The sequence below is a fragment of the Fukomys damarensis genome, unplaced genomic scaffold (genome assembly GCF_012274545.1).
Source record: "Fukomys damarensis isolate Sample0158 unplaced genomic scaffold, DMR_v1.0_HiC HiC_scaffold_30, whole genome shotgun sequence".
Classification (NCBI taxonomy): domain Eukaryota; kingdom Metazoa; phylum Chordata; class Mammalia; order Rodentia; family Bathyergidae; genus Fukomys; species Fukomys damarensis.
Window position 1 is genome coordinate 2,241,976 of NW_022900942.1, and position 8,871 is coordinate 2,250,846.

Genomic DNA, 8,871 nt, shown 5'->3' on the forward strand with positions numbered 1-8,871 from the left:
GACCTGGGCTTTTTTTGTTGGTAAGTTTTCTTTTTCTTTTTTTTTTCAGCTTTAATTGAGTTCATTAGTACATTTTAGGGATACAGTACAGTTACATTCATTGCTGGGAATCTTGTATCTCTACATGACAAGTCTTGATTGTCATTTTTCCCCTTACCTCTGCCCTCCCTTCATCTCCTCCTCCCCTCCCCATCTACAAACACTTTATTTTCATCTTTTCATTATCTCACATTTTTTTCTTTTCCCTTATTACCCTTCTGCTATCCATCACACCTTTCCTACACCTTTAGCTCTTTTCTTCCCATTTCTAAATGTCATTAATCTTGTTATGATCTTATGTATTATTGCAGATTATTCACACCAGAGAAACTATTCAATATTTACACATGTGTGACTTATTTATTTCACTTAGGAGTATATCTTCAATATGTATCCATTTTCCTATGAATGAATCTATTTCCCCTTCTTTATGGCTGAGTAATATTCCATTTTATAGAAAAACCATATCTTCTTTATCCAGTTTCCAACTGATGGGCAAATGGGCTGTTTCCAAGATTTAGCTATTACAAACTGTGCCGCTATAAGCATGGATGCACATACTTCTCTGTGATATGATTCTTCTAGTTCTTTTGGAAGGATACCCAGCAGAGGGATGGCTGGGTCAAATGGAACCTCCAGTCCCAGCTCTTTGAGGTATATCCATATTGATTTCCATAGTGGTTGCACCAGTCTGCACTCTCACCAATAGTGGAGAAGGGTTCCTTTCTCCCCACAACCCCGATAACATTTGTTATTGTGTGATTTCTTGATAGCAACCATTCTTTGTGTGGTGAGGTGGAATCTCAGTGTTGTATTCATCTGTATTTCTCAAATGACCAGTGATGTGGAACATTTTTTCATATATTTACTTGCTGCTTTTACTTCTTTTTCTGAGAAATGTCTGTTCATTTCAGAAGCCCATTTTTGAATCAGGTCTTTATATTTGGGGGGCTGATTGTTTTGAGTTCTTTGTTGGTAAGTTTTAAATTACATTTTCAATTTCACTGATTGTATTTGGGGTGTTTAAAATGTTTTTATCTTCTTCGTTCAACTTTGATAATTCATAAGGATCTAGAAATCTATCCATTTCTTCTGTGTTTTTCATTTTATTAGAGTACATGTTCTCATAGTATGTATTAATGATCCTCTGGATTTGTGTGGCATCTGTTGTGACTTTGCCTTTTTCATTCCTGATTGCATGAATCTGAGCCTTTTCTTTTTTTTAATAAGGCTTACTATGGGTTTATCAATTTTATTTATTCTTTTCAAAAAAACAACTATTCTATTCGTTTATTTTGTATCATTTTCTTAGTTTCCATTGCATTGATTTCTGCTCTAATCTTTATAATTTCCTCTCTTTTTCAAGCTTTGGGTTTTTGTTGCTCTTGTTTTTCTAGGAGTCTAAGAGCCATGGTTAGGTTGTTTATTTGAGCTTGCTCTGTTTTCCTAATGTGGATATTCAGTGCTATGAATTTTCCATGTAGAACTGCTTTCATTGGGTCCCATAGATTCCTGTATGCTGTATTGGCATTTTTATTTATTTGTAAAAACTGTCTGATTTGTTCTTTGATTTCCTCTGTGATCCATTGATTGTTCAGTAGAGTGTTCAATTTCCATGTGTTTGTGAAGTTCCTATGGTTTGTTATGCTATTGATCTCCAGCTTTATTGCATTTTGATCTGATAATATACAGGGAATAACTTCAATTATTTTGCATTTATTCAAACCTGTTTTGTGAGCTAGTATGTAATCTATCTTGGAGAATGACCCATGTGCAGCTGCAAAGAATGTATATTCTGATTATGTGGGCTGCAACACTCTAATAAGTCCATGTGTTGAAATCTTGGTTCAGTTCTAGTATTTCATTGTTGATTTTTTGCCTAGATGATCTGTCTATTTGTGATAGTGGGGTATATTTCCATCCCCCACTATAATCGTATTAGTGGTTATTTGATTTTTCATGTTACTTAATGTTTGTTTTATATAGTTGGGGGCATTCATATTTGGTGCATATATGTTTATGACTGCCATTTCGACCTCTTGGATTGTTCCCTTTAAGAGGATGTAGTGGCCTTCTTTATCTCTCTTAATCAGTTTTGGTTTAAAATTTGTTGTGTCTCTGAATAAGATTGCTACCTCTGCTTTTTTCTGGGCTTCTGTCACATGGAGAATTGCTTTCCATCCTTTTATTTTCAGTCTATGGGCTTCTTTTTGCACTAGGTGTGTTTCTTGTATATAACATGTTGTTGGATTTTGTTTCTTAATCCATTCTGCCAATCTATTTCTCTTGATTGATGAATTGAAATCATTGACATTGATAGTTATAAGTGATATGTACTGACTTATTAGTGTCATGTAATTGTCCTTTCGTTGACTCTTTATTTTTTGTTCTTTCCTTTTAGGTTTTTGCCTTGGCTATTTGATTTGCTCTGTTCAGCCTCCTGGTATTGTGATCTTCAATGTCTTTTTCTAGGATATTGTTTAAAATTTTTCATACTGCTGGTTTAGTATTCATGAAGATTCTCAAGTGTTCTGTGTCATGTATCTTATTTCTCCATGCATTTTGAAAGAGAGTTTTGCAGGATACATCAGTCTTGTTTGTAGGTTATTTTCTTTTAGGTCTTGAAATTCCTCACTCCAGGCTGTCCTTGACCTGAGGGTTTGTGTTGAAAAGTCTGCTGTGATTGTGATGGGCCTTCATTTGCATGTGATTTGTTTGTTTTCTCTTACTGCTTGTAGTATTTTGTTCTTCTGTTGGGTTTCTGGGATCCTGATTATTATATGTCTAGGTGTAGATTTTTTGTTGTTGTTTATCATGGCTAGTTGGTGTCCTATATGCCACACTTATCTTTATGTCTAATATTTCCCCTCTCTTTGGGAAGTTTTCTGTCATTAATTCATTGAACAGCTTTTTTAAATCATTTACATTTTATCCTGGTACTTCATGGATTCCTATCAGTCTTATATTATTCTTCTTTGCAACATCTAGGAGTTGTTGGATCAATTTCTCATGTTCCCTTACTGATTTTAGGAGACCTCTCTTTTCACTGTCACTGTCTGCAATCCTATCTTATATATCTGAAATTCTATCTTCTCAATCTTTTATTCTGCTGTGTCCACTTTCAATGGAGTTTTTAATTTCCTGGATATCTGTTTGAATCTGTTTAATGGATTCCATTTCTTTCCTATGTTGGGTGTTCATTGTTTCCATTTCTTTCTTATTCTGGGCCTTCATGGTTTCTATTATGTTCCTAAGCTCATGTGTTTCGTTTTTTTTTGTTGTTGTTCTTTTCTTTCTGGGGTCTTGAATCATGTCTTTCATTTTGCTCACCATCTCTATGGTTATCTGGGAAATAATTTCTATTTTGAATTTTTCTAGAGCTTGATCGATCAGTTTTCTTTACTTCCTGTGCTGTGAGTTCTGAGTGTCCTGGAGGTTCACTCTCTGATTCTTTCATCCTCCTTTGCCCTACTGTTTGCCATTGGTGGACTGGAAGTCTGTCTTTGTGGCTTGCTTAGGTGTTTTCTCATCTTTATTTTTGCTGTTGGGTTGCCTTTGATTTAATCTCTGCATCATTAAATCTTCCTGATATCATTGCCTCCCAGCCTTTGATTCTCTACTGACTTATAGACATTCTCATTTTCATAATTGAGAATACAATTCATCAAATCAATCCATATCCTTTATCTTAATCAATACAATCAGGAACACAATAGGATCAATCACCACCCTTTATAGCCTGCCATGCCTCTGAAAAGTGCATCCAAGGACTGGCTCAACCAGGGTATCTAAGAACCTATGGGGACAAGGGGGCGGTGCTCAGTGGCACCCATGAGGCTACCCTCCTGGTGCTGGGTCAGAGCAATCAGTGGCACCTGCTGGAAAAGGTGCACCTCCAGAGGAGGCCTGTAAATTGTGCTAGGCCACGCAGCAGAGGGGGCTCTATTGTTTTGTTTCATTTTTGAGGCAGGTTTTCAATAAGCTGCTAAATTGCCCAAGCTGGGCTCCATTTTGTGATCTCCCTACCTCAGTCACCTAAATGCTGGGATTTCAGGTGTGCATTATAGTGCCCAGCAAAAGTCTTAGGAAATACATTGGGGCTGAAGTTATAGCACCATGGTAGAGTATTTATCTCGCACAAGTGGGGCCCTGTATCCCATCCCAGCACCACACACACACACACACACACACACACACACACACACACACACTGAATAAAATAAATAAGTTAAAGAAATTTTCCATTCCCTTTTGTATACTTTGGTGGATTAAATAACGGTCAACTTGGACAGCCTAGCTGAACCAAGTCATAGTGGTTCTGGGCAGGAAAGACCCACTTGAGAATTGTCATGATATAAAAAGAGAACTGGAGGTGAACAAGATATGCTGCTGATTCAATGGAGAGGTTTCTGTGGGTGGTTTTCATGATACAAACTGGCTGTTTTCATTGTCAGAGGTGCTTGAGTCATCACTGTCACTGGGGATGGCTACTGTACTCGTAAAGAGAGCTATGGTCTTTCTGTTGAGGGTCATTTCCTAACTCCAGTGCAGATCTCTCAGATTGGTGGCACAAATTCTTCACCCTGCAAGTGCAGAATTTCTAGCTTCCACCAGTAGCCTCTGGGCGTTCCCAGTGTAGATACTTGATAAGGTCAAGCGGACTTGTGGAGGACATTGCCATGGCTTCTAGGTATTCAGCTAGATGTGGATGGGACATTGCTATGGGATCCAGGCCCTTGGCTGGGTTCTTTGGATCTCTAGCACGTGGATAGATCTCTTGCATGCCTATGCATTTGATTTTTGGGTTAATACTGTAAAATAATCCTGTAAATTATGTGTCATGTATTAAATCTATTCCCTAGTAAACCCTGACTAAATGAGACACCCACTTAAGAGAGGAGCTCCGTCTCCATACAAATGCACATCTGTGGACACTCTGATAATTGTGTTTGTTTTTGTGATTAAACACACAGATTGAACTGAGTTTTCTCAGACTAAAACTCTGGAAAAATTGCTAATTGGGACACTTTGTGCAGGATCTCTAGTTCCTCTGCCTGTTTTCTTTTTTATAAATGGGACTGTAAGATAATACCAGTACAGTTTCTCATTGGGTTGCTGGCTATTTAAACATTGTAAAGCATGAGGAGGGAGGTAAGCATAATGCAACAAACATTAAATGCTTGATTACTAATATTAATTCTGAACCTGATGTGTGTACTTCCCAGTAAACATGACCCATTTAGACCATGTTTTAGTTTCAGGGAAAAGGGTGGGATAATTATCAGAGTCAGAGATCTAACAACTGAGGGTTAGAATCACTGACTGCCTGAATTCAATTGTAAACTGCCTAAAAAGCACAAATTTCTATTTTGCTGATAAAAACAATAAGCTTATTTCCTTATGTATTTTCTTATCAAAATATATTTTGATATTTCCAATATTTAATCAATCAATTATTTTAGCATATATAAAAGAAAGAAAGAAAAGAAATTGACATATTTCTAGATACATATGAATTACCAAAGTTGAATCAAGAAGATGTAAAAAATCTTAACATCCCAATTACAATTAGTGAATTTAATTACATAATTAAAAATTTACCAACAAAGAAAAACCCATGTTCTGATGGCTTCCCTGCCAAGTTCTACAAGAAATGGAAGCAATAATTCCAAATTCATTCCTGAAAGGAAATGTTACTTTGATTTAAAACCAGGGAAAGACCAAACCAACAAAAGAGAACTACAGGCCAATCTCCCTTGTGAACATAGATGCAAAAATCCTCAGTAGGATACTGGCAAATAGAATACAGAGCGACATCAAGAAGATTATTCAGCCTGACCAAATCAGATTTGTCCCATGGATGCAAAGATGGTTTAACATACACAAATCAATAAATGTAATACACTGTATGAATAAATCAAGGACAAAAATATATGATCACCTAAGTATATGTAGAAAAATTATTCAACAAAATTCAGTACCTATTCATGATAAAAACTTCTGTAGAAAATTGTAAGAGATGGTCATTATCTCAACCTGATAAAAGCTATCTATGAAAAACCAACATCTAATATCTTTCTAAATAGTCAAAAACTGAAAACCTTCATGCTAAAATCAGGAACAAGACAAGGTTGTCCACTATCACCACTCCTGTTCAGTATAGTTCAGCAAACATTAGCCACATCATTTAGACAAGAGTAAGAAATAAAAACAATAAAGATAGGAAAGGAAGAAGCTAAACTGTCATTATTTACTGATGACATTATTCTCTACAAGGGAGACACAGAAAACTCCACCAAATGTCTTCTCTACTTAATTGACAGATTCAGTAAAGTAACTGGATACAAGGTAGGCACTCAAAAATCAATGGCCTTCTTGTACACAATTAACAGACTCACTTAGTGAAATTAGAGAAACAATCCATTTAACAATAACATCAAAATGATATATCTAGGAATCAATCTAACAAAGGAAGCAAAAGACTGCTAAATTGAGAACTACAGTATTCTGAAAAAAGATTGAAGTTGATATAAGACAATGGCAAGGTATCCCTGTTCCTTCCTGGCTAGGAAGAACCAATATAGTGAAAATGGTCAAACTTTTAAAAGTGCATGCAGATTCAAATCATTCCTAATTAAAATACCAGCACTATATTTCACCAAACTGGAGAAAATAATCCAAAATTCATTTGGAATCAGAAGAGACCTAGGATATCAAAAGGAATTATAAGAAACAGAGACATGGCAGGCAGTAACACAATCCCCAATTTGAAATGGTAACACAAATCCACTGTGGTAAAAGCAGCATGAAACTTGCAGAGAAACAGACCCTAGGAATGGTGGAGTAAAGTAGAATATGCAGAAAGAACTTCAGACATAACATACTCAGCTACCTCTTCTTTGACAAAGGAGCCAACAATCCTCACTGGAGGAAAGATAGCCTTTTTAATAAATGGTATTGGAAAAACTGAATTTCAACTTACCAAATATTAAAATAAGACCTGTATCTCTCACCACTAATTTAACTAAAATCCAAGAGGATTAAAGATTAAATATTAAAACAGAAACACTAAATTTGTTGGAAGATAAATTAGGTACAACTATTGAAGACATTGTCATAGAAGTCTTTAGGAACAAATACTCAGTATCTCAGGAACTAGCACAGACAATCAATAATTGGGATCTCATCTATTTAAAAAGCTTCTGCACTGCAAGTGAAATCACCAGTAGAGTTATTAGACAACCCATAATGAGGGAAAAATTACCAGCTATTCCTCAGACAAGGTTCTATTGTCTAGAATGTATAGAGAACTCAAAACAAATGAGACCCTCTCTCAAATATAATGACCCAATTCAAAAAAGGGCATCTGAAGTGAAGAGACATTTCTCAGACAAAGAAGTAAAAACAGCAAATAAACAGGAAAAATGTTCAACATCACTGGTCATTAGAGAGATTCAGATGAAAACAACACTGAGATTCCACCTCACCCCAGAAAGAATGGCTGCTATCAAGAAATAAACTAATAACAAATGCTGATAGGATTTTGGAGAGAAAGGAACCTTTCTCCATTATTCATGGGAATGCCAACTGTTGCAACTCCTATGGAAAGCAATGTGAAAATAACTCAAACAAGTAGGATGAGATGTCCCCTTTGACCCAGCTATGCCTCTGCTGGATATCTTCTCAAAATAATTAAAATAATCATACCACAGTGATATATGCTTACCATGTTTACAGTGGCATGGTTTTTAATAGCTAAAACTTGGGAACAGACCAATTACTCATCAACTGGAGACCAGATAAAGAAGATGTGTTTTTTCTAAAATGGAGTACTACTTTGCCATAAAGAATCACAAACTAGAGACATTTATAACTAAGTGAATGAACATTGAGGACATACACTTAAATTAAATTAATAAGAAACACATGTGTAAATACCTAATAATTTCTCAGATACAACAAACTACAAATATAAATTAGGATCAAAATGCATAATTGGTACTGCATAATATGAAGAAAAGGTCTAAAAGTGTAGAGGAAGTTGAAGAGGTAGGGATAAGGTAAGAAGGCAAAAGAAAAACATATGTGAAAAGGAGAATTATGGAAACAATATCTTGGTAAACAGGGCAGGGTGGAGGGGGTGAAGGGAGGGTGAGGAATGGGGAAAAAATAAGAACAAAAATACATTTCCTAAAGGTGCAATACCCCAATGCTGAATGTAACTGTACTGTATGTCTAAAAATTTCCAATAAAAAGTGACTGGGAGGAAAGAGGGAGGGAAGGGAAGAATATGAAAAAAAAGGAATTAAGATGAGTTATATACATGCACCAAACTGTACAAAGAATGAAGAATGTGTACCTTTTCAAATTATAGTTTTCATGATATTTAAATGTAGATCATGATTCAGATAAGAATTTAGTAGTACTTGAATAGAGACATAAAATATTTGTAAGGTGCTGATTTAAGATGGAATATGAAAAATTAATTAATACAGTTGACTGCTTTCACATCTAGGAGATTTGTTCCATAACCCCTGGGGATAGCAGAAAATGAGGAGCATACAGATCTCTGCATTTACCGTTTTATTCACATGTGAATACCTGGGATAATATATAATTTACAAATGAGTCACAGTAAGAGATTAACAACACTGCTGTCTGCGATCACCCGGCGGCGTGCGCGCGAGCTCCCGGCCTGCGCGGGAGCCCCCGGCCTGTGCGACAACAGACCAGGAAGGCCCCAAAGACCCCAGAGGGGGTTTTTTCAGCTGCCTGCCTGCCTGCCTGTCTGCGATCACCCGGCGGCGTGCGCGTGAGCTCCTGGCCTGCGCG